Raw genomic sequence first — 12,324 nt, forward strand, 5'->3', positions numbered from 1 at the left:
TTATATAAACGAATTTTGTAATATTATACATTGTAATATATAAAATATTTATAATATTATAAAGAAATAGACTTAAATATTTTTTAAAATATGAGTAATAAATAAATATTTAGTGTCCGTATATATTTAATTATGTTTATAGTGTTCGGGGAAAATTGGGGTTAGATTGAAGCGTCTTCCGCCCCATCCCTGGTCAACTACCGGTGAAACCAGAAAAAACCGCCCCTAATAGGGAAATTCGGGTTAAAAACTATGGGGCGATTTATAATTGCCATCTCTACTTCCCGGTGAGCCATCTCTCACTTCATTTGTTATTGTTTTATTTTCTACACTGTTTCGTCGACTGCTATTTGTGTTCAAATTTAGATCTGTTTGCTCGCTTTGTTTTATTATTTCCTTAGTTCTTTGGATCGTCTAAAGGTCTTGAAAGAGTAAGAGTTTAAATACATCAAGATCTTGTTCGGTCCACTCTTCTGACATATTTTTGCTCTTTGCGTCTTTTTGCGATCCAATATGCATTGAGATTTTTAGTTCTAGGAGTATTTGATTATGTATTCGTAATTTTGTTGAAGAGATTATTGTATGTCATGAATGATTAGTTTGGTTTGCTAGTAGGAGAAATTGTTCATATAATTTATATCATTAACAACTTCTTGACAATTTGAAAAAAATTGAACGTTAGTAAGTTCTAAGCCTTTGGCGGTGATGATCGCAAGTTTGATTGCTTCTATTTCAACAACGTTTTTTCCATTAATTTTTTTTATCTTTCTAGCAAACAATTCCCATTTGTTTGTGCTAATAATGACTACAATATGACTTGTGTTTGCATCCTTGTTAATGTCTGCGTCGATATGTGCAATTAATTTGTTATTCCCGACCTGAATTTTAACTTATGTTCGAGGTTTTGCTATTTTGGATAGTTCAAATATATTTGCATTCTAAAAGGTAGTGTGCTCTTGTACATCCAGGTTCAAAATTCTGTCAATATTAATTGTATGTCCTCTAAAAATAAAGTTATTCCTTACTTTTCAAATTTGCCAACAAAGATGAGTAATATTTTCATTTCGCTTGTCTCTTTTCTTAAAGTTGTGACTGATACAATACTGAAAATTAAAATAAGCTAATGTCAGGATCCGTGGTATGTAAATTTGTCTTTAACAAAAGTGCATTCAATTAAAGAATGCCTTGTTGTTTCATGGTTAGGTTTACATTTTGTGCATTGTAAGTCATTTTCAGATTGACCTTTATTGCAATTGCTTCTTCAACTCTCCATATAATTTATTTATTTATTTAATTTTGGAGCACATTTTAAATCACAAATATCTTTCTAAATTTGATTTTGATTTTGACTAAGTTCTTATCCATGTCTTAGTTCCTTAAATTAAAAGATTTTTGATAAATTGTTGCGGATAATTACCTGAATTTTGGAGAGGGTTACCTAAAGGAAGTCACTTATGTTCCCAAATTCGGATACTTTTACCTAAAATGATTTGTCATCTTTATTTATTTTAATAAATGGATTGCCCCACCCCACACCAATATTTTTCATGTCCATGACGAGTTTGCCCCGTTACTTGAGTTCTAAAAAGTTTTGTTCGAGAAATAAATGTCTTTAAATGTTTTGGCCCAAAACAATCTAGGTTCGTTTGTCAATCTCCAAGCATACTTTGCAAGTATTACCTTGTTTATAATTTGGATATCATTAAACTCATTCCCCCATTACATTTTTTTTAATCATTTTCCCATTTAACCTAATGAATATATTTAGTTTCGCTTTTAGTTTTTCACCAAATTGATTAATCAATGCTGTAATTCTTTTAGTAATCGAAATTGGGAATTTGAAGATATTCATTAGATAATTTGGTAAACTTTGAATAATACTTTTGTTAGAACTTCTTTTCCTGCTTGAGACAAAAGTTTTGTTTTCTATCCTCTCACACACCCTTTAAAATTTTCTAACAAATTATTAAACATCTATTTCATGGATCTTCCCCATTCAAATAGAATTTCAAAATAAATCCCACATATGTACTCAAAAATATGTTAACAAGTCTAGTTAGATTTGTTAGATTTCAATGGATGTATTAGTGCTAAATGTAATACATTATTTTTTCAAATTAGCTAACTTAATATTTAACAACATTTTTTAAGAATGCTCATGAATTTTTGAATTTCTTTTTTATTTATTTGTCCAAAAATTAATGAATCGTTTGCAAAAAGACGATGTGATATATTTTGTCCGTTTCTTCTCACATTTCTTCTTGAAATTTCACCACACTGAATAAAGTTAAAAATAAGTTTTATAAGACTTTTTGTGGCTACAGAAAAAATAATGTAGGAAATAGAGTCTCCTTGCCTGATTCTTCTTGTCAATTTGAAAGACAACAATGTTTTCCCATTGAGTATGATATTGTATGAAACTATTGTTATACATTACATTATTAACTTGATATAATGGTTTGAGAATCCCATTTTTTCTATTATCTTTCTAATAAATTGTCATTCTAGTTTGTCATAGGCTTTTGTCATGTCCAGTTTTAATGCGAATTCATATCTTTTATAATTTTTCTTTTTTCTAAAATTATACATGACATCTTGAGCTATGGATATATTGTATTGAATCTCCTTCCTTGAAAAAATCCACTTTGTTGTTTAAAAACCAGTATATGCATAAACGGTTGAAGTTTGTTGGCTGTCACTTTTATTATAACTTTGTAAACAAAGTTACAAAGGCTGATTGGTCTCAGTAGTGATACCATTTTTGGAGTTTTAACTTTGGGATTAAGACAAATATTAATGGAATTAATCTTATCTAGAAATAAAAATTTTGATACTACTTGTACAATGTCACTTTTCATACTTTCCCAAAAATGTTGATAATAAAGTTATGGGAGTCTATCTGGTCCTAGGACTTTATTTGGTTTTAAAAAAAACCGCTTTCTTAATCTCTTATTTTAAAGGGGTTTTGGTTAAAATAATGTTCCACTCTTCTGAAACTTTTTTTTCAATACAATCCATGACATGATCTATGTTTATAGTTCCTTCAAAAGTGAATATTCCCTTGTAAAACTTGGTAATTTGATGTTCAATATCTAATTGTGAATAATACAAATTATTATCATCTTTAATCTTGTTCATGCGATTTCTTCTCTTCTTCTCATTGTGAAAAAAAATTGAGTTTCTATCACCATCTTTTAAGGTATTGGATTCTTGCTATGTCTTTTTAATATTTTTTCGTTGTTCCATAATTTCTCTAGTTGATTTTTTATTTCCTTGATTTCTTGCAGATGAAGTTGAGTTGGTGATGAGTTCTGGAGCTTGGTGATACCGGTTTGTAAATGTTTGATTGTTTTTTTTTATTTCTAGTATTATGTCTCTTTCTAGTCTTTAAGCAATCCTACATTTGCCTACACTTTTTTTTCTAACAAAGAGAAACGGTAAATAAACCATAAGAAAACTAATGGTTTTTTTTACAGAATAAATAAATGATTCATAATCAATCCAAAATGATTCAAATTAACATGAGTATTGTTGATTATAGATAATACCACTAAGTGCGAGCTCAATAGGAGAATGATCATAATTTACTACTACATAAGTAAAAATTGATGCTTGTGGATATGTTTTTCTCCATTCTGTATTTTGAAAAAATCTATCGAGAATTTTTCTCACATTTTGGTTTCATTCTCTTCCGTTAAACCATGTATACAAACTACCTCCATGTGACATTTTTGTAAGATTGCATGTATTTATAAACTCCCTAAATTTGGCCATTCACGAGTAATGAATTTGCTATTGTGTAACAATATCGAATGCATACATTGTTTCATTAAAATCTCATCTTATCAACCATAGTTTATTGCTTAAATGTATTGTTGATTCGATTATTTCAATAAATTTTGCTTATCTATCTTTTTAGGGCAACCATAGATAATAGATAGTCTCAATACATCCTCTAACCCAGACCATTGGACATCATTATCAATAAAGAATTGTGTAACACAGTTGAATGAGATGTTAATGTTATTTGACTAGAACACACTACTACTCCTCCAACCATTTCAATCAAAGGTAAAAATTTTGAGTTGAGAATTCAGACTTTCCTTTCTATTTATTAAACTTTATCTTCCGTCATTCGTGTTTCTAAAAGACATAATTTTTTTGTTCCATATTCCCACAGATCCTTGAGATGTGAAACTATTAGGGTGGATCCTAACCCTTGACAATTTCAGCATATTATAGTATACTCATTGTCCACCTTGAAGCCTTAAGGAAATGTCTCTATCAACCTTAGTGTGATTTTCTTGTATATGTTTCTTTTCAACTAATTTATTTTCTACTTCATTTTCTTTTTTTTACAGATCTCCATATATTTTTTTCCGTTTTCCCTTTTTTTTCTTCATATTTTCCTCCCATTACTTCCTCTTTCCTCCCTTTTTGATTTCTCTTGAATAATCCTCTTTCTTTGTGGGTATCTACCAACTTTTGAATCTCCGTTTCAATATCCGAAATGTTGTGTTCCTATTTTTTCCCGTATTCAATTACTTTACTTCCTTTATGACAATGTGTTGGAGGCGCACTGTTATCATAGGTGGTATTCGTCTCGAGTTTTGATGTTTTGAGTACTATTTTTGAAATAATTTGCACTTTTCTCTTGTTTGATCTCGCCTCAGCTACATTATCTAGTTGCATAGCTTTTGTATACTATTTTAAAGTCACACTTGCAGAATTTTAAGATGTATTGTAGAAAATAATTTGATAGATTATAAAAATAATCTTTATAATTGACTGTGTATTAGATTGGTTTCCCCTTTATTTATGTGTGTTCTGTATTTGGAATCACACTAATAACTTTTGGGTTGTTAATCTCTCTGATAAATTTTGGATGGTGGGTTTATTATGGCAACACAAACCTTTTATTTTAGCTCATCCATATGTTGATTTATATTTACTTCCATTGTATTTTCCATAATAAACTTCCTAAATTCTCCTTGATATTTTTCATTTTTTAAAATTGTTTTTTCGTAAATTACTTGAGTATCTTTTTGAATATTAATAAGGTTTTCTTTAAAAATAATTGTATCAAGTTTAAATAAAGCATATGGTTTAATTAGAATACATACCTCACTCTGTTGTTTCATCTTTAGTTATTCTTTGAAGGTTCGCGTCTTTTATCTCCAAGTGATTTTATATTCTCTTATGTTCTGTGCATGTTAACTCATTTCTTGTTTGACAAAATTGATGTGTTAGCTCATGGGGGCTTAATTTGGCATAATGGAATATGATTGGTATAATATATGCTCTCATCCAAAAGTTATATAGAGATTCTACATGATTATTATATTTTTCCAGTCGTGCCCTATTACTCCACATTTGAAACATACATCTTTGTGTTTTTCTTTATTGAATGCTCTCTAAATACTTGATTTTCCTTCTCAAATTATTTTTATGACTATCTAGATCGATGATGTGATATCTATTTAAATTACGAGTTTAACAAAGTTAAAGATGCCTATAAAAAAATCTCACATTCATTTTATATTGGGACAATATTATTAATATTCTTCTACTTGATTCTTCTATAGTTAGTCTATGTGTGAGTCCGTAGATGTGCATCCATATGAGTGTTTTTGTTAAGCCAATGTCTTGAATTAGGCCATCTCCACCCCATTCATTTGTTATCAAGTTGGTTATTGATCACTCATGAATCTTTTTGTATAAAGTTATTTCGATCATTCTCTTTATTAAAAATGAAAGATAATATATTGTCCTCTCTTTTTTGGATCACCAGAGCGTTGTGTTTCCATCCGCCTTCCATAATTTCTCATATAAATGATTTTCTTATTTTTTTTGTTGCAAGAATTTTTGCGGCTGCATTGTAAACTACTATTCACTCTTTTTTGGATGATTCTACATTCATGGTTGCTATATATTGTTGTATTATCAATGTATTGATTTCTTTCTCTATATTTGATTGAGAAATTTATATTACTAGATGAAATCTTCAGAAGAATTCACTAGAGAAAAGTCTCATAGTCTATTGTAATGGTCAATTAGACGTTACAACTTTTTTTTAAAAAGTAATTCTCCGTCAAAATTTTATAGAGAAATAAAGTAGAGAAATAAAATCATCCCAATGTTTTGGCTGTCCGAAATTGTTTACGAGAATGACTAGTATGACACTACAATATGATTTCGAGCAATAATTTGATTATATTAGTGTTATATAGAGCTAGTTTGAGCTTGCCTCTGCTCAATAGGATTGTGAGAATATATTAGTGTTATAATATATTCTGTAAATATATTTGTGGAATATATCAATGAAATATATTATATTATAAGAATAATATATTATATTCTAATGATGACGAATTAGAGAGGGGTTAGGGAATTAGGGTTTTTACTCTTTCAATTTTTGTGCAATATGATATAATAATGTGTGTTTACATATGGACTTTGAATAGAGAAATAATAAAAAAATTATATGTTTTAGATTTTAATATTAAAATAAATAACAAATATGGTTATATGGTTTAGATTTGTAACCCTCAGGAATCAGCGCGGACCTAAAGTGACTCGAGGTTATATGGTTTCAACATTGGTTTGCGTGCTAGGCATCATTTTAAAATAAAATATTTTTTTAAAAGATATTGATAACATTTGTGATCCTTTAAAATTAATTATAAAAATTATTATTTTTTGTTCAAATTTTAATAATTTGAGAATTTGTATTAATCAAATGACGATTTGATTTTTATGAAATCATGATTTAAATTAATTAAACACACTTAATTTAAGAAAGATTATTTATTTGAAGACAAAGTTGCCAATTAATTTTATGAAAATTAATAAAAAAAAAGGTGTACCTATACAAACGTATTTTTCACTAGAATTTCGTTTTGTTTTAAAGTTTGGTGATACTCGGGAAAGGGCTTTCACGCATCATCTTTTGTACTCGTTTTAAAAACGATCTCTACTTATAAAATTGGCTTCTGAAAATCAGTTGTATAACGTTTGAGTTTTAACCGATTATTCTTCTGGTCTTAGTCATTTTTCTAGGTTTTAGCATTATTTGAAATATTAAAACAACAATATTTAAATGCTGATATTTGTTACTAATGATATCTAGGGAGGATTATACCTGAAGACTATTAGTCATTTTAAGAGTGTTAAAGTTTAGAAATAAATGCCCAACAAGCCCTAGTCAAAATATTTTGTTGTGGAAATATCCAAAACATATTTTGATCCCTCGGGATTTTTAGAAAGTGGATTGGGGATTCCAAAATTACAAAAATAATATTGGCTTTTGAAAAGTGGAACCAAATAGATCTTAGGACCAGAGTCCTAGGCCTTGGGTCCAATTTTATCGGTCGGGGTCCGAAGACCCTCTGTCTAGGTCGTAGAGCCTCTCAGTTGACGTTTGAGATCTCCGATCTAGGTGTAGGAGTCCCTCAGTCAAGGTTCTAAGGACTCTCGGTCCTTGGCTCAAATCCTCAACCGAGGTGTATAAACCCCTTGGTCTTGGGCTAGCTATGGGCTAAGTTCCTCGGTCATAGGTTCGAGAACTCTCGGTCCTGGGGATAGACCTCTCGATCCTAGAGTTTGGGAGTTTGGTCCTGGGTTTAGACTTCTAGGTCTAGGAGTTTGGGAGTCTTGGTCCCGGGTTTAGACCACTTGGTCCTATGGTTAGACCTCTTGGTCGTGGGGTTTAAGAGTCTCGGTCCAGGGCTTGGACCTCTCGATCCTAGGTTAGACCTCTAGGTCCTAGATGTAAAAATCATCAGTCAAATCTCTTGGTCCTAGCTCAAGAACATCGGTCGGACCTCTCCTTCACGTTGAAATTCTCAGTCCCAAGTTCGAGTTTTCTTGGTCTTGAGTCTTAGCCCGGACCGAGGGTGTTTAGTCAGACCTCTTGGTCCTCACGAACATCAATGTTACAAGTTATGCAACTTTTATTTGATATTGGATTCTTTGATCTGAGGGCTTAAGTAACTTCACAAACTCATAGGAGTATGTTGATCATCATCTCATAGGACTTAGAGGTCTAAACCTAGGACGGAGACTTCCAAACTCCAGGAACGAGAAGTCTAAACCTAAGATCAAACTCCCGAACTCTAGGACTGAGAGGTCTATCCCAGTACTGAGAGTTCCCAAACCCAGGACCGAGGGACTTAGCCCGTTGCTAGCCCATGACCAAGGGGTTTATACACCTCGGTCGAGGATTTCAGCTAAGGACCGACAATCCTTAGAACCTTAATCAAGGGACTCCTACACCCAGGTCGGAGATCCCGAACCCTGATCGAGAGCTCCCTCGGCTTAGATCGAGTCTCTCTAGTTCCCGACCGATAAAAATGAACCAAGACCTATGACTCTGGTCCTAAGGCCTATTTGGTTTCACTTTTCAAAACTCAAAATTATTTTGAAATTTTAGAATCCAACCCATTTTTTAATGATCCTGAGTGGTCGAAAAATGGTTTCAAAATATTTTCGAAATGTTTCCCAAACAAATATTTTGACTTATGCTCCGTTTGGTGTTTATTTCTAAACCCTAACATCCTTAAAAATGACTGATATTCTTTAGGTATTCCATCATAGTTACTAAACGCAACAGGTACCAACATTTAAATATTGTTTTTTCAATATTTTAAATAACGCTAATACCTAAAAGCATTACTAGGACCAGAAGAATAATCAGTTAAAACTCAAGACGTTATAAAACCGATTTTCAAAAGCCAAGTTTATAAAGTAGAGACCATATTCAGATGAGTACAGAGGATGAAGCGTGAAAGCTCTTTCCCAAGTATCACCAAACTTCGAACCAAAATAAAACTCTAGTATAAGACACGTTTGTACACATGTACCTTTTTATTAGTTTTTCTAATAATCAATTGGCGACTCTGTTTTCAAAAAATAAACTTTGCTCGATTTAATAATGTTTGATTAAAAAATTAAATTGTCATTTAATTAAAGCAAATCTCCAAATTATTCAAATTTGAACGAAAATTAATCGTTTTTACACGATTATGTTTTTAAGCGTCCATGTATTATCAAAATCTTTTAAAATAATGTTTTATTTTAGAATGATGCCTAGCCTGCAAACCGATGTTAGATTTATCAAACTACTCTAGTTCCATATTGCCACATACAATCGCATGTGCAAAGCTATGGGATTCTCGAGAGTCACATGCACGCCAACCGAGGTTAAATCCGTCGAGCCATTGAGCTTCCCTAAGGGCGCGTGCTAAGCTACGGGTTGTCTCGTGGGAGGGGGGTTATAATAATTATAGGTATTGAAACATCAACTCCTTTTGGGCATGAACATCAATACATTATTCATGTTTTTGTTATATGCAAATGGCTAAAGGTTATTGTTTAAGAGACATGTAGGGAACATGAAAGTTTTAGTAACCTTTTATGTGAGTTACTAACAAGTAAATTCTTTTAGGATGATCATAAATATATGATTGTGAGACTATCAACAAATGAGTCTTGGTGTAGGCTAACAAGCTTACCTAGAGGTCTTATTAGCAAGTAATACCTAGGGTAATCATGTGATTGGGGTATCATTAACGTGTATGTTTATTGCGGGAGTTAACAAACTTTCTACGAGGTTACCAACATGTAAGGTTGAGAATGATCACATACAAATGATTTTGGTGCTATCAACATATAAACTTTTGGGACTTAGGAGAATACCTATCAATAAAATAGGATATTTTTTAGAATACCTATCGAGATAGGGTTTGCTTGAGTATTTATTAAGAGATAAAGGGTGTTTTGTTTTACCCATTGAGTGATATGGTTTTGTTTGAGGACCTATCGAGGGATAGGGTTTTGCTTGAGGACCTATTGAAAGATTGGGTTTTGTAAGAGTATCTATCAAGAGATATGGGTTATTGTGCTTTACTTATCGAGTGATAGAGTTTTGTTTGAGGACCTATCAAGGGATAGGGTTTTGCTTGGATCATATACGAATGATCTTTGTGTTTGTTGATGAACAATGCTTGATTTTTGTAGTGGTTCGAGTGATGTTGCGAAAGGAGATATCTATCAAGAGATAGAGCTTTGTTACATATCGAACGATAGAATTTGGATTACCTATTTGGATGATAGGGCTTTGATATCTATCGTGCGATAGGGTTTGCGATACCTATTTGGACGATAGGGTTTTGATACCTATCGAGCGATAGGGTTTGAGATACATGTTTGGACGATAGGGTTTTTATACGTATCGAGTGATAGGGTTAAGGATACCTATTTGGATGACAGGGTTTTGATATTGCGCGTAGCTTGATATCATACAAATATCTTTTAAGCACGTCGAGATTGCTTGGTACAATGAACTCTTCGCTATCTATTTTAGATAAGCGGACAACTCCTCTAGGGAGGATTTTCTTGATTAGGAATGGTCCTTCCCATTGGGGTTGAAACTTGCCCCTAGGGTCTAAAAGTTCCCGAATTCGTTTGAGAACCATATCACCTTCTATTAGGTTTCTAGGTTTAACATTTCTATTGAAGGTGTGTGACATGCGTTTTGGTAGGCTTGTGTCTGGCACAAAGCATTTAACTTTTTGTTCTCCCTTAATGTTAGTTGGTCATATAGAGATTTGAGTCAGTCATCTTCACAAACGTGGGTCTCTAAGAGTACTCTTAGGGTTGGAATCTCGATTTGTATGGGTTGTATGTCGTCCATGCCGTAAACTAGGGAGTATTTTCCATCGAAGTTCGAGCGGTTGTAAAATATCCACATAAGGCATATGACATATTTTCGTGCTAGTCCGTGCTGGTCATCTTCTTGATGATCCTAATCATGTTTTTGTTTGACTCTTCGACCCCACCATTAGTTTAGGGTTAGTAGGGCGATAATTTATGGTGCTCGATCTTGAATTCGTCGAGCAACTATAACACTTTTCATTAGAATTGTCAACCGTTGTCTGAAATCAGAGCATGAGGTACTTCATATTTAGCAATGATGCTAGTTTGGATAACTTTTCCACTTGAGACAATTTTAGGACTTTGTATGAGGCTGCTTCAACCCATTTGGTGAAATAATCTATAGCTACGAGTACGAACTTGTGTCAATTTGACGCGTGGAGATCCCAATGACGTCAATGTCACATATAGAAAATGGCCTAGGGGATGTCATGTTGTAGAGGAGTGAGGCTAGTGTATGCTTTAGGTTAACATATATTTGACACTAATGATATCTCCTTACATAACTCACACATTCTTGTTTTAGATTTTGCCAATAATGTTCTAGGTAGCGTATTTTCTTGGCTAAAGCCAATCCATTCATATGTGGGCCGCATGTTCCTGCATGTATTTCTTCCATGACCCTCTTAGATTCAGGAGTATCGATGTAGATCATGTTTTAACCGTTGAAAGATTGACGATAAACTCAATTGGAAATCCAAGCGTATTTGGTGGAATATTGTCGTAGTACATGTCGTTCCTTAGCTCGGAAGTGGTGTGGATATTCTACATACTCAATGTTCTTCTATAGTGTATTGTACTAGAGTTTAATAGCATTCTCACAGGAAGTTACTGTTCCCTTTTCAAAAGTAGGTCGTTGTGTTTGTTGAATTCAGAAGGGTTTGACCTTGATTTCCTCGGGAATTTGGGTCATGGATGCTAAAGTAGCCAGGGTGTGCACATAGCGATTTTGGCTTCTTGGAGCATGAACAAACAATACATGATCGAATTTGTCCATTAGTTTGGTTAGGTGGACGTGGTAGGGTTTCAAGTTTTCCCCTTTCACTTTCCACGTGCCATTGGCTTGGGATATAACCAAGTTAGAATCACCAAGACTTCTAGTTTGGTTGCTCCTTTTTTATAGGTCAACTTGAGACCCGAGAGGCTTGCCTCGTATTCGGCCTCACTATTGGTGACGGGGTATTCGAGTTTTATGTAGATTGGATTGTACGTCCATTTAGGGTCAACTAATAAGATTCCAATTCTATAACTATAATTTCCAGAAGCTCCATCAAACATCAGTTTCTATGTGTATGATGTAATACTCATAATTTCCTTATCGGGGACTCGAGTTTGTCTTCTAACTCAACAATAATGGGTTGGTCAGCAAGGAAGTTCGTAACAAGGCTTCCTTTGATAGACTTCTATATCGTCTAGTCTATGTCGTATTCGGATATCATCATCATCCATTTAGCAAGCCTTGGTGACAGAAGAGTTTGTTGGAACAAGAAGTGGATCGGGTCTAGTCTTGATACCAACTTGATAGAGTGTGATTTCATGTAGTGTCTCAATCTTTTGGTGACCCATTCAAGTTCCATACAAATTTTCTTAGTTGAAGAGTAATTAAGTTCA

This window comes from Impatiens glandulifera, chromosome 5, assembly GCF_907164915.1.
Source record: "Impatiens glandulifera chromosome 5, dImpGla2.1, whole genome shotgun sequence".
Classification (NCBI taxonomy): domain Eukaryota; kingdom Viridiplantae; phylum Streptophyta; class Magnoliopsida; order Ericales; family Balsaminaceae; genus Impatiens; species Impatiens glandulifera.